At 58.7% G+C, this 13,340-nt stretch overlaps 1 long non-coding RNA gene across 2 annotated transcripts; it reads right to left on the reverse strand.

Moving 5' to 3' along the window:
* Nucleotides 1–334: 334 nt before the first annotated feature.
* On the reverse strand, nucleotides 335–4,275 carry LOC116543096. Of its 2 annotated transcripts, none has more exons than XR_004265471.1 (2): nucleotides 4,174–4,275; nucleotides 335–1,191 (listed from the first exon to the last, which is right to left on the reverse strand). It is a non-coding gene; the product is annotated as an uncharacterized LOC116543096 (long non-coding RNA). The 2 variants fall into 2 exon arrangements; XR_004265470.1 differs by lacking the exon at nucleotides 4,174–4,275 and adding an exon at nucleotides 1,869–2,628.
* Between the last annotated feature and the right edge of the window lie 9,065 nt (nucleotides 4,276–13,340).

The raw sequence follows: 13,340 nt of genomic DNA on the forward strand, positions 1-13,340 counted from the left end.
ATACACCCGCTGGAGCCAGGTCAGCTTCCTGGCTGAGACACGCACCCCAGCTAAGGGAGGTGAAGCCACTGGGAAAACGGGTGGAAGGGCATGTGGGACTCTCTGTACTAGTTTTGAGACTTCCTGTGAATCTATAATGACTTCAAAAACAAAATCTTTAAAATAAATCACGAGGCTGATAAAGAGAACATGCATTGTGTGCTGCCTTTTGTATAAGAAAAAACGGCTAGCACATCCCGTGATTTTTGCAAACAACCACCACAGGAAGGAGACAGAACTCACAGCCTCCGTGAGCGGACAGAAAGTTTGAACTTCTGGTGTAACTTAAAATTTTACATTTAAAAATTAATTCAATAAATAGACAGACATCTAGAACAAATAAGTGCAATACCAGAAAACAAACAAATCAGCATTTTCAATAAATAAATGTGGAGGAGTGGAGACCAGACAAGAGCCCCCTGGCACCGAAAATGGGCCCTGAGGTCCAGGGCTGCAGGAGCAGGGCGGGGAGCCCGGAGAGCCGGGGACAGACACGGGCACCCACTGCCTATGTCACCGCCCTCCGTGCCGCCCACAAGCCTGTGCCTCGTTGGGTCCCACCACCCCAAATCCCAGCGCCACAGCTCTGCCGCCCCCCGCCACCCCGTGTGGCACCCAGGCCCTGCTGGCGCAAGGCCACGGCTAATCTGCTCTCAGAGGAAGCTGCAGAGGCAGCCCTGCCCTCCGTGTTTCCCAAGCCCCTTATCCCAGCAGATTCCTCCCGGGGAAGATAAGCTCCCAGCTTAGCCAGGGCGGTGGGAAGTCAGGGCCGCTTCCTTAATTGGCATTTTCCAGTTGAGAGAACATTCTCTACCTTTTTCACTTGGATCAGCTAATTGCCAAATGTTTTCATTTTTGAGAAGAAGTAAAATTGCAGAGATTTGGGATTTAGGGAAGGAATGCAAGGATCAATTTTGCCCAATTACGAAATGTCTCGGCGGTCACTGTGACGGGTCCCAGAGTCGGCCATGTGGACCCCGGGGCCTCCCGGGCGGTGGGGGGCCGGGGGCTCAGATGCAGATGTTTACCTGATGTCGTGGGCCCGAATCTGGTTTACATTGGAAATCAGACTGTTTACAGGACAGCCCATCTGCCTCTTCCTCTGGCTCTCCTTCACTTTGCTGTAATGTTCTGCAGGTCTCGCTGGGGTCTCTGTGGGAATATCTGTGACATGGAGGGAGCCAGGCCAACCCCAGACGGCCCCATCTGAGGACACCAGCTCACGGCCTGGCCCCCGGGTGGGCAGCCTGGGCCCGGGGTGGCCGTGGAGATGGGGAGGGTCCGGGGCCCCTGGGATGGGGGTGGGAGCACACGGGCAGTCAGCTCAGCTGCAGGGCTCCAGCGGAGGACAGGGAGACTTCTCCGTCCCTGAAAGCCATCGAGGACACAGTGGTCCTATCAGGATGTTGGAACCCTCCAGTGTGTTCTGGAAGCAGAGGCTGGGCGTGGGCACCTGTGACTGTCCCCACACTGAGAGGCCCACAGGTCCCCAAGTAGCCAGATGCTGGTGGCAAGGCAGGGCCCAGTCATGTGCCAGGGAAGAAGGGGAGGCGTGGGGGCCACAGGCAGGGCGTCCAGGAGGGCAGAGCCACATCAGGGACGGCTGCTCCCAGCACAGGGGGCTTCACCCCAGCAACCCTCTGCATTGCCCCTCTGACAGCCGCCGCCTTCCACCCCCCAGAACCTTGAGCTGCTGTGTCGGCTCTGGAGGCTGCGGCCCCAGCCACGGGGACTGCTGCTGTGGTGGGCTGAGACCCTGCTGTTCTCCGTGGAGACGCTGACGTCCTCCCCAGACCTCCGGGGCCCACCCTCAGCCTCCAGGCGCTGACCAGGCTGCCCAGGCTGACAAAGCTCGGGGCGTCCTCCTTTAGGACACTGAACGGGCGTCCATGGCCGCCAACATCCTCCCTGGGCTGGCCTCCCCTCGGCCCTGTTCCCTTGCTGCCATGGCCACCTCCATCCTCCCTGCAGATGCAGAGAACGGTCCCATCCTCAGCTGCCTGGCCTTGTGCGTCCTTGGGAGGTTCTGACCTGGGGGCTGGGTCCTCCCTGGTCTGGGCCTTCCTGCCCTGGCCTCCCTCTGGGCTCAGGGAGCTGGGGCCACAAAGGCCGGAGAGCCTGGTCTGCCCAGGACAGGCCGCCCTCCTCCTGCTCCCAGGAGTGCCCGCAGCCCTGCCAGTTTCCTCGGGTGTCTCCTGCAAGCAGTTTCGCCCAGTCCCAGCCTCCCCCTCTGCCCTCTGGCAGCCACACTCCCTGCCTTTCCTCCCCATCCGCTCAGCCCTGCAAAGCCTCCCGCCAAGCCTGACACCTGAGGCTCTGTCACCCACTCTCCGGAGGCTCCTCCACATGTCAGTGACCTCTGACCTCTGTTTCAAACCCAGAGCTCCTGGGCGCACCCAGCATGGCATCCAGATGGTACCAGAGTGTTCCAGGCCTGGGACACCACACTCACTGCAGAGCTGGCCTGAGACTCAGCTGCCGGACGCCCCATGAGATCTGGTTTCTGAACCTCATCGTCACCTGCCCGGGTATCCAGGCCACAGGCCCCGTCGTCATATGGGCAAACACCCCTGTCACAGCCCCCAAATCCCACCTAAGAGCGGCACATCAAGCAGACCGTACATTAGACGCCTCTAAGCGTCGGCCATGATGCCCTCTCATCCCGGCCCTCACGTCTTCTCCCTGGACACCTGCTGCTCCCTCTAGCTGTGCCCTCCACGGTGACTCCAGACACCCACGTTCAGCCTCCTCCCTCCAGGACCGAACTCCTCAGCAGCTCCCACGGCTCCCAGCATGCCATCCAGCTCCTCAGCCCAGCAGCAAAGACACAGTATGGCTCCCCAGCCCATCGCTCTCCTCCAGAGAAAGAGGCCTCCGTCCTCCACGCACCATCCGCTGTCCCCTCCCCAGCCCCTGTGAGCAACCCCAGCCAGAGACACCAACGGCCACCACTGACTTTCACCCTGTCCCAAATCACAGGACCAAGGAGGTTGCCCTGAAAGGGTCACTTCCAGGCTCACTCCCAGCTAGCCAAGGACACATGCCTGCCATGGGTAGCATTGGAGGACTGGGGGCACGCTGTCAGTCAGCCTAGCAGGCTGGTCTTCATTCCTCCCTTCCTTCCTTCCTTCCTTCCTTCCTTCCTTCCTTCCTTCCTTCCTTCCTTCCTTCCTTCCTTCCTTCCTTCCTTCCATGTCTTCCTTCCCTCCTCCCTGTGGTAGAATATGGTGAATAGGTTTCCCATCTGAGCCATGCTGAGGGCACAGCCCGTGGCACTGGAACATTCTCATTGCTGTGCCTCTGCCCCCGCCATGAGCCTCCTGCACCTTTCGTCAGGCAAACCTGGAGCTCTGTCCCGACCCCTCACTCACTCCCATGTGCCCTGCCCACCGCCCTGCTGACCACATTCTGCCGCCTTTCTCTCCAATCTGACTCCTCTAGGGGCCTCCATCTGTGGCGTCGTCACGGCATTTGTTCTGTGTGACTGTGGCTTCACCCACGTGTGCTTGTGAGGGCTGCTGGCGCTGGGGCACGCGTCAGAGCTGCACCCCACTCCAGGCTCGGTGAGACCCCGCTGTGTGTGTCTGCCCCGCTGCACACCCCCACGGCTGGGCCCTCTCCACTTTGGGCTATTGTGACTGCCCTGCTATGAGCATCGGTGTTGGAGTCCACTTTGTGTGTCCATAAAAGACCCCCTGAGACCGAGCGATTCATAAAGCTCACGGCTCCACAGGCTGAGAAGTTCAATGGCACGGCCCTGGCTTCTGCTGGAGGAGGTCAGAGGGGAAGCAGACGCGGGAACGGAGGCAAAGCTCGGGGATGTCTTGGCTTCGGAACAAGCCCCACTCATGGGAACAAACCCATTCCCATGGGAACTCGTCCCTATCACAGGGGGAGACTCACTGCCAGCACCAGGCACTCAGGAGAGAGTCACTCCCACCACCCACACGCCTCCCTCCCCCCAGGCCCCATCCCCCAGCACCACCACACTGGGGGCCACGTTTCAACAAGACTTTTGGTGGGAACAGACGCACTACATCCAGACCATAGCCACGGTGTGCAAACATTTGAGTCCCTGCTTTGATTTCTTTTGGGGATAGACCTAGGAGTGGAACGGTGGTATTTTGTGTTCACCCGTTTCTGGAAGGAGCACACTGAGCTGGTTAGAGCAGCCTTGTGTTTTCGTCTGTGTTTCTTCCTGCCTTCCAGAATGCAGATGAGAGGGCAGGTGCCCCAGCAGCCCTCATCAACCAGAAGGCATGATTCCTCATCTTAGGCTCAGGGAGCACAGAGACTGAGGGCCGTGGACTCCCGGTGACATGGGGGCACCTCCATCGTAGCCTCACACTCTGTGTGCGGCCCTTCCAGAAAGGGGACAGAAACGAAAAGTCTACCTTGTGGAAGACATTGGTGTTCAGGGTTTTCTGCTCTGTATGTTCTCCCTGAAAATAACCCATGTCCATTGTGCAGAAATGAGCCACGGCCCGCAGGGGACTGGAGCCGCAGCGCCACCTGCTCTGCATTGGTTTCCCACTGCCCTGTGCTCCCACGTGGGCAGCGACGCCCTCCCTTACAGCACATTCCTGGTGCAGCAAGGGCGGCTGACCCGCGGATTCCTCAGGACGAGAGACGCTTCGAGTCAAGGGTTTTCATGGCCGTGAACCGCGTGGAGGCTGTGCCTTTTGCTGCCTCTGAGGAATCTTCCTCCCGCGCCACCCTCAGCCCCCCCTCTGCCAGCGCCTCTGTGTCTAAACTTCCCTCGTGGGCTGTGGCTGGAGGCACAGGAGCAGTTTATGGCTGTCGGGGCACTTTGCTGGGCTGCTTCCGGACAAGTTGACCCCTTCCTCCCTCCAACCGGCACTGCCCAGCATTCCTGTCCAGCAAAGCCTGACTGTGAGGCCGTTTCTGTGGCACTGCCGCCGTGCCAGGGGAAGGGCCCTGTCTTCGATTTCCCTTGCCTGTCTTTTAATTGGACCGTTGACCGTTGTTCACACCTGTGCTCCTCAGTGTATTTTGCCGTATTCTGTGAGGCTTAGTGTCTTCTCAGTTAGAAAGTTTTCTGGTATTGCTGAGCGCCTGTTCTGTCATCATGTTTAACAGGTGTTTTCCCAGCTTGGCTCTGTGTGGTCATTAACGTGCTTCCTGCTATATTAAAAGTTTGTTTTTCTTTCATTACAAAAGGTCTCAAGCTGAGTGTCCCCCATGCTCCCTGTGCTTTGGGGTGTGAAGTCGCAGGGGAAGGCAGGTGTCCTTTCTTCTCTGAAGTGTGGGTGGGGGAGGACAGCAGACCCTGGGGTCCCTGCTGAGGAGGGAAAGCGTGGGAATCTCAATGTTCTCTTCCTGGCCGCTCGAGTCCCCCAGCTCCTTCTTGGAGGAGGAAACCTTCTCGATGTCCTGGAGAGCGAGTTTGCCCGTGAAGCCCATCCTGCCCGGCTCACAGAGAGCGGCCTGGGAAGTCCCCCGGCTGAGCAGCACGTGCCGGGCTGAGTGCCCACAACTGTTGGGAAAACCGAGGCATGTGCCTCCTCTTTAGGGGAAGGTTTTAAGAATGAAAATCAAACCGTGGAATGGTGAGGTCAGTTGGAGTCTGGATTCTGTGGGGTGAGACAGCCACAGCCAGGTGGGACTCCCCACTCCTTCCCTGTCACCTGCCCCCCGTTGCTGGCCATGTCATGGAGCAGGGGTTAACCTTGTACCCCCAGCCTTGTGCCCACCCCTGCCACCTGCAGGCCTGCGAGGTCCCACAACCCCTTGGCAGGCAGGGCCGGCCTGGGGCCAGGTGTGGGCGAGACTGGGGATTTCCTGGGGCAGCTGCCTTCATGTTTCGGCCTGGCAGCCTCGGGTGGTATGGGGAGAGGCGGGGAGCCACGGGCCCAGCACCCTGTCCATCCCGGCTGTGGGTGCCAAAGCTGAGTGGGTTCTGTGGCTGGTCACCCAGGCAGCCCAGTGGGTGCAGGCCACCCGGGGTGCTGGCCCTGCCCTGCCTGGTCCCTGGAGAGGGGAAGGGTCTCTGCTGACCACACAGTTGCCATGTGCTTCTTGTTTGCCGAGGGCTGCAATGTTTGTTGCCGGCCGCAGTGTTTACTGTGGGGGGAATAATTGCTGGCTGTGGGGTGTCACCTGGGCCCACCGTGACGAGGTCCCCCCACCCCTGCGGTGGGACTCGGGGCCAAAGGACTGTGCTGTTCCTGCTCTCTGCGGGGGAAACAGCAGCTCCCTCAGCTTCCAGGGGCAGCCAGAGGCCCGAGCAGTGGGGAGGGTTTGTTGGTGCCCATGAAGGGACAGCAATAGGCTGACATGTCAGTTTCCAAGCAGGCTAGGGTCTCCCTCCTGACACGTCCTCGTGGTCCCCCAACCCCTGAAGGCACCGTTCTGTCCTCATTGTCGCTCTGGGCCCGCGGCCACACGCACAGCTCGCCCAGTCCATCCCTTCCTCCTCTCAGCTGCTGCCCCTCCCCTCCCGGCTGTCCCCCGCATGGGCTTTGCAGCCTCTCCTTGTCCACCAGCTCTGAGGCTCCCAGAAGCCTTCTCTCTTCTCTTCCTGGCCTCCTCCCCTCTCTCCCGTCTCCTCGGCCTCCCCTCCCTTGGCCCTCTCCTCACCTCCACTCTCCCACCATCTCCCACTTTCTGTACACAGTATCTGTGGACCAGAAATCTGTGGCCCGGAGCCCCTCACTGTGCCCCAATGGCATGGCCTCATCACGGGCCGTGTCCTGGACACCTCCTGGCGTGTCACAGGCGTCTGATCTTGGCATTCGTCTGATGCAACTTCGGATTCCACCCGCGGCCTTTCCCCTGGTGAGAAGCCGAGCGTCATATTAAGGACCGGCTTTCCTCAGCCGCGCCCCCGTGCGTGACGGGCCCTGTTTCTTTCTCGCGGAGACGTGCCTCTCAGTCAGGGCTGACTCCCCCACCCCAGTGTTTGCCACCATGGCTGTGGCCTGTACTCAGCTGTGTTTCTGCAGCCCGGCCGGCCACGTGCATTCTTTCCTGCCCAAGACAACCCTCATCCCACAGCAGAGACAGTGGTCACCAAGAACGCGGCCCGCCTCCCACCATCCCCTGCGTGGGCACCTCAGTGGCCCCCTGCCCGCTCCGAATAACAGCCAAGAGACCCTGCTGAGCCTGGGATTGGTTGGTAGAGTATGGGCTCCCCGTGGGACATCGAGAATACACACCGGGGCGGGGGACAGCCGCCTTGGTGTCGCGACTGCCCAGGCAGAACTACGGTGCTCCTCCATTCTCTCAACATTTCTCACAAATAAAGTGAGTTAATTCCATCTGGGGGTTGACGGCCTGTGGATCTGGACCGCCTTTGTCTCAGTGCTTCTATTGCACGCTTAGCCACCGTGCCACGGGAACGTTAAATGTGGCCACTAGGTTTCGTGGGTTTTTCTGTCGGGCTGCCAGTCCTCCATGAACAGCGTCCTCATCCGATGGGAAGAGGCTGTGGAAGCCACTCAGGCAGGTGCCATCCGCAGACAACACGGCCTTCCTCCCTGACCGCACTGGCCAGGAGCGCGTCAAGGACCACACGCCACCTCTCCGTTTTGCGAAGCGTCCATCGCTTCTTTCTTTTCTATTTCTTTAATTTATGTTTTTATCTTTACCAACTTCTTTCTTTTAAAAATGTGTTCTTAGACATTTTGGTTTTCATTTTTCTAGACATTATTTTTACCTAAAACAAAGGCCCACAGTAGGCATGCATCCTTTTCAATTCTTCTTTATTTTCCTGAATGGATTACTTCCTTTAATTATAAAAGGAATACCCAGCCGTGCACGGTGGCTCACACTGTAATCCCAGCACTTTGGGAGGCCGAGGAGGGTGGATCACAAGGTTAGGAGTTCAAGACCAGCCTGGCCAACAAGGTGAAACCCCATCTCTACTAAAGATACAAAAAATTAACCGGGTGCGGCAGTGGGTGCCTGTAATCCCAGCTACTCAGGAGGCTGAGGCAGGAGAATCACTTGAACCCAGGAGGCAGAGGTCGCAGTGAGCCAACATCATGCCATTGCACTCCAGGCTGGGTGACAGGGCCAGACTCCATTTCAAAAAAAAAAACCCGACCACCATTCTTACTGGGCAAACAATGAGGGGTCCAAAAATTAAAAGTGAAAAATGTCCCCCAGCACCTTCTGGTCCTGATGTGCTGTCAGTGTGAACACTTTTCGTGCCCGTCCCACCTGCTATCATATGTGCAGATTCCTTTCTTGTTTCTAACGTGGGGATGTTTAACCTCAATGTGTATATGTGCCTCAGTTTCCCACGAGATTCCACAGTGGCACTGGACCACCGTGAGTTCGGCCACCACCCCAGGGACGGAGTCTCAGTATTTCATATCACGTGTTTGGCATTGTTTTGTGGTTTCTGTGACCCTGAAGGCCGCATCAATGTCCTTGTTCGTGCACCATTCGGTGACAGGGGACCAACTGGACAAAGGCCGGAAACGAGGTGGCAGAACCATGGGGCATTTACATTCTGAATTTAAAGGATGAAGACAAAATACTCATAGAAATATGGGCCGGGTGCCGTGGCTCACACCCAGCACTTTGGGTGGCTGAGGTGGGTGGATCACGAAATCAGGAGTTCAAGTCCAGCCTGGCCAACATGATGAAACCCCATCTCTACTAAAAATACAAAAATTAGCTGGGCTTGGTGGCAGGCACCTGTAATCCCAGCTACATGGGAGGCTGAGGCAGGAGAATCTCTTGAACCCAGGAGGTGGAGGCTGCAGTGAGCCCAGATGGCACCATTACCCTCCAGCCTGGCCAACACAGCCAAAGTAAGAAAAAAAGAAAAGAAAAGAAATACAGGAGACGGATATCTGGTGGCTGATGGCATGCAAAACGGTTAGGAGCTGCCATACACACATGAAGAAAAAAGCCAGGGGCAGTTCCTCCAGGGCTGGTGAGGGCAGGGAAGGGCACCGCCAGTCACAGCTGCTAGGGAGACCCAACCCTCCCACAGACGGCCTTTTCAGCAGGACCTTAGCACTGAGATCCCTGCTGCCCTGGGCATCCCTCACACTCGGGCAGACTGGGGCTCTCAAATGGCTGCGGAACATTCAAACCCTTCTGTTTTTGTTTTGTTTTGTTTTGAGACAGCCTTGCTCTGTCACCAGGCTGGAGTGCAGTGGTGCAATCTCGGCTCACTGCAGCCTCTGCCTGCAGAGTTCAAGTGATTCTCCTGCCTCAGCCTCCTGAGTAGCTGGGACTACAGGCATGAGCCACCAAGCCTGGCTAATTTATTTTTGTATCTTTAGTAGAGGTGGGGTTTCACCATGTTGGTCAGGCTGGTCTCAAACTCCTGACCTCAGGTGATCCACCCGCCTCAGCCTCCCAAAGTGCTGGGATTACGGGCACGAGCCACTGTGCCCAGCCTTGCTGCAATTTTCCTATGTGGCTTGTGTTATTCTGTGGTCTTCCTGCTATGACCAGAACCAGAATACATAATGGGGGTGACGGGGACCCCCTTAGTTCTCATTTTAATGACAGTGCTTTGCACTTCATACTTTAAGGCTGCGTTCACACTGGCTCCTGAGAACACAGGCGAATCCTCCTGTGTGAGTAGTTTCTTCCCATCTCTGTTTGGCATTGGGTTTGTCATGAGAGCTTCTTGGGCACCTGTAGAGAAGGTTTGCTGTTTTGTCTGGTCTTCTGGCAACTGCCCGTCTTTCCTGCTCGTACCATTGTTTCTTTGGGGGAAAATCACTTCATGTGTGAGTCTGTGTGGCATGCAGTTGCTTCCTTCCACCACTAAAGGCGAAGAAGCCAGGTCCCCTGTTCCCCAGCGGCAGAAGGCAGGCGAGCACAGCAGCCAGCCCCCCTTGACCGCCAGTTCTGCTCAGCGTCTCGGATGTGCAGGAGCCGGGGCTCAGGACAGGGCTGCTGCCAGGGCAGCATCTGAGTGGGCGTCATGCATCGTCCTTCCCTAGACAGCTGGGGTCTCACTGTACCTAAAGCATCCAGCGCCTGTGGACGCTGACCCATGGGGAGAAGGACACTGTGCTCCCCTCTGCCCGCCGCCAGTCAGAGTGGAAGTGTGTGGAGGGCAGATGACTGAGCGGAATTCCATGTAAACTGCTCAGGGCAGACCCAGGGTGGGCTCCACAGCCAGCCTGCAGCTGTCCCCTCACGCACTGGACAAAATGTCTAGACAAATGTCCTCAGTGACCGCAAACCTCCGTGCTGGCTGCATGGACCCAGAGCAAGAAGCAGCCAGGTGGGTCCTGTCAGTTCATCCTGAGAGGCACATGAAAAGGGGCACCTGTTCCAGACTCCCAGGAGCCACCCTGTACCAGGGACTGAGGGTCCAGGGGCTTCCCACCCACTGTCGCACCCCCAGGTCTCAGTGCAGATGGCCCATGCCTGCGTGCAGAGGTGACCGTGGCGTGGCTGGCTCGGGCAGTCGGCTGGCTGGAGCAAATCGCAGCGGTGCCCGGCTGAGATGGAGGCTGTGTTTGTCTCTATCCAAACAGACAGAACCTTAGGATGAGGCTGTCTTTACTTCACATCGTGGACGTTAGAGACCCTGCCTGGGGGAGCCGTCACCTCCTGGTGCTGCCTCGTGCTGCACTGCCTTGCCCGGCGCCCTGCTGGTCCAGCGCTGGGAGCCCTCACACCCATCAGCCCTGGAAAGAGATGCGGCGGGCAGCTGGGATAGAGCCGGTGGCATCCCAGAGGGTACCACCCCGGGCATGTCCTGGTACTCCTCTACACAGATGCCCACGCCACTCAGAGAGGAGCGCCATGACTGGCCGCCCTGCTTGGAGAAAGAGGGACCCCAGCAACACCTCACTCTGTGGTTGGGACGCATTTCCCAGGAGACCCAAGCGGCTGTCAGCCCTCAGGGAGGCCCAGGTGAGGGCGGCTCTCCTGTGGACCCGGCCTGCGGTGCCCGCGTTGGCCCCGGAGGCCCCTGTGCTCTAGGGGGCCCGGCAGCTCAGGTTCCACAGGGAGCTTCAGGGAGCCCCGCAGACGGGCATGCGGGCCCAGGGACCTGGAGCCCAGCCCGGCCTTCTCCATCAAGGACCTGCTTCCATCCACTGCAAACAATCTCTACCTTCTAAATTTCTTTGGGAAATCGGCTCCTGAGTAGGTGACACCAGGTGGCAGGAGGCTCGCCCCACGGGTGCAGCAGACCCAAAGGGCCTCGGGCTCCAGGGGGCTCCTGACGCAGGAGGAAGAACGTGACAAGGAAGCAGGCCTGCACTCCCCAAGACAGAAGGGGATGGGAACGGGAACAGAGGCGCACGCAGGCCACAGCCCCCTACCCCTGCCCGGCCTCAGGCCTGTCTGCGGACAGCTGCATCCGCCCGGATAACCCAGGCCCTGCCGTGGTCACAGGGAGCCCTGAAATCACAAGGCTGCTATCTTCGTTTGTGTTTCCTCAAAAACAGACCCTGAGCCAAAGGCTGGAGGGCAAAGTTCACAGGGAGGGGGGATTCGGGGAAGTGCGGGGCGGAGGGAGGAGGAGGCCAAGGAGGCCTCGGTGCAGGGGCTGCTGCGGGGAACCCTCTGCGAGGCTGCAGGGGCTGCATGCTGCCCTCCGAGCTATTTCTCCTTCCTTGTGCAGAGAGTGTCCCTAGAAGGACGTTAGCCTCCCTGCCCTCCGGTTTCCCTGCAGCTGGACCCCGGGCAGGTGTCTGCAGGGGACTTCTGGGTGGGTGAGGTTGTGTGCACAGGCCCCGCTGTGTCGCCACAGTCACCGTGCGCCCATCACAAGCTGACCCGGTGTGAAGCCCTCAGAGTCCCCTCAAGTAGAAGCTCAGGGGCTGAGCTCCAACCGCCACGCTGGCGGCCATTTCTGAGTCCTTCATTCCCATCATACAGATGAGAGATGCAGGGTGAGGGGGAAGAGGAAGAGGGAAAGAAAGGGAGAGGGGGAAGGAGAGAGAGCAAGAGTCAGAGAGAAGGGAGAGAGAGAGCAAGGGGCGGGGGAGAAACAAAGGCAGAGACAGAGACGGAGACGGAGACAGAGACAGAGAAAGAGACAGAGACAGAGACAAAGACAGAGACAGAGACACAGACAGAGACAGAGACGAAGACAGAGATGAAGACGGAAACAGAGGCAGAGACAGAGACATGAGACGGAGACAGAGACAGAGGCGGAAACAGAGACAGAGGCGAGACAGAGACAGGGAGGGTGGGTGATGAGTCAGGAGCAGCCTCTGGGTGAGAATCCCCGCAGCAGGCAGGGTCTGAACGGCTGAAAGCCTGCTTGTTTGGGGCTATTTTTTGGAACAATTGAATTTATAAAAATCTCAGTTTGGTGCCAGTAGGCTCTTGAACTAAGGAGCTCAGCCTGCAGGGAAGAAATAAGTGACTCGGGCCAGCCCCAGGCGCGGTCTCTGACTTGTTCAGGTGATGACCACTCACCTGTGCCCTCACCACTCAGGGGAGCCTGGCCCACACCGGGTGAGAAGCAGGGGCCGCTGGAAGAGACGGGCAGCCTCCTTAGAGGCTGGAATCACCCCCAGGCCCGTTTGGGCTCCAGGGGCCTCTGGACCCATGTGTGGGTGCTGTGGCTCAAGCCAGGGAAGCGTGTGGACAGCAAGTCCGTGCCGCCGGGGGTGGCAGAGAATCATGTCCTTTGTTTGATTCTCACGCACTGACTTCTTTTCTTTGGTCAAGGGAAAGCCCCAAGCCCTGAGCTTGCTGCATTCTCCGAGCAGAGGCGGACCTGGCAGCCAAACCCGGTGTTTCCCCAGCTCCGGCTCCCAGGCCTCAGGATTAACACAGAGCAAGGAGCCCGGCAGGGAAGGGCTGTCCCAGCCATGAGGGCACCCAGTGTGGGTTCAGATGCCTCCATGGTGCCCTTCAGGGGCAGGCGGGGGCACCTGGGCCTGGAGAATCCTCACAATACTCTGTTCAGACCGGGCGAGGCCCACATGCCTCCACGCCCAGGGCATGCAGGCTGGTATCCGGGAGGTCCAGGTCAGGCAGTGGCCACCCACCTGGGTCCCAGCATTGGAAGGAAGGGACAGGCATGGGGCACCCTGACTCTCATGGTCTGCACGTGTGCCTCAGGGGGCAGGGAGGTCCTGGAAGGAGGAGATGGGCATGGGGCACCCGGACCCCCGGGGTATTTCCGTGTGCTTCAGGAGGCAGGGGGGCCCTGGAGGGCAGTTTCAGAGACCAGCCTGTGGGTCCCTCACACTGAATGCCAGAGTTGAACTCACAGGAAGAGAGCTGGGTCTTCCCCGGTCTCCCTGCTTTAAAGGGCATCCCCAGGCACCTGCCAAAGGAGAGCTTTACCCCTCCAGGGAAAACCAGGTTGCACCCCGGAAAGCACACCGCCC

This window comes from Sapajus apella, unplaced genomic scaffold (genome assembly GCF_009761245.1).
Source record: "Sapajus apella isolate SASKATOON/1434 unplaced genomic scaffold, GSC_monkey_1.0 scaffold181, whole genome shotgun sequence".
Taxonomy (NCBI): Eukaryota; Metazoa; Chordata; class Mammalia; order Primates; family Cebidae; genus Sapajus; species Sapajus apella.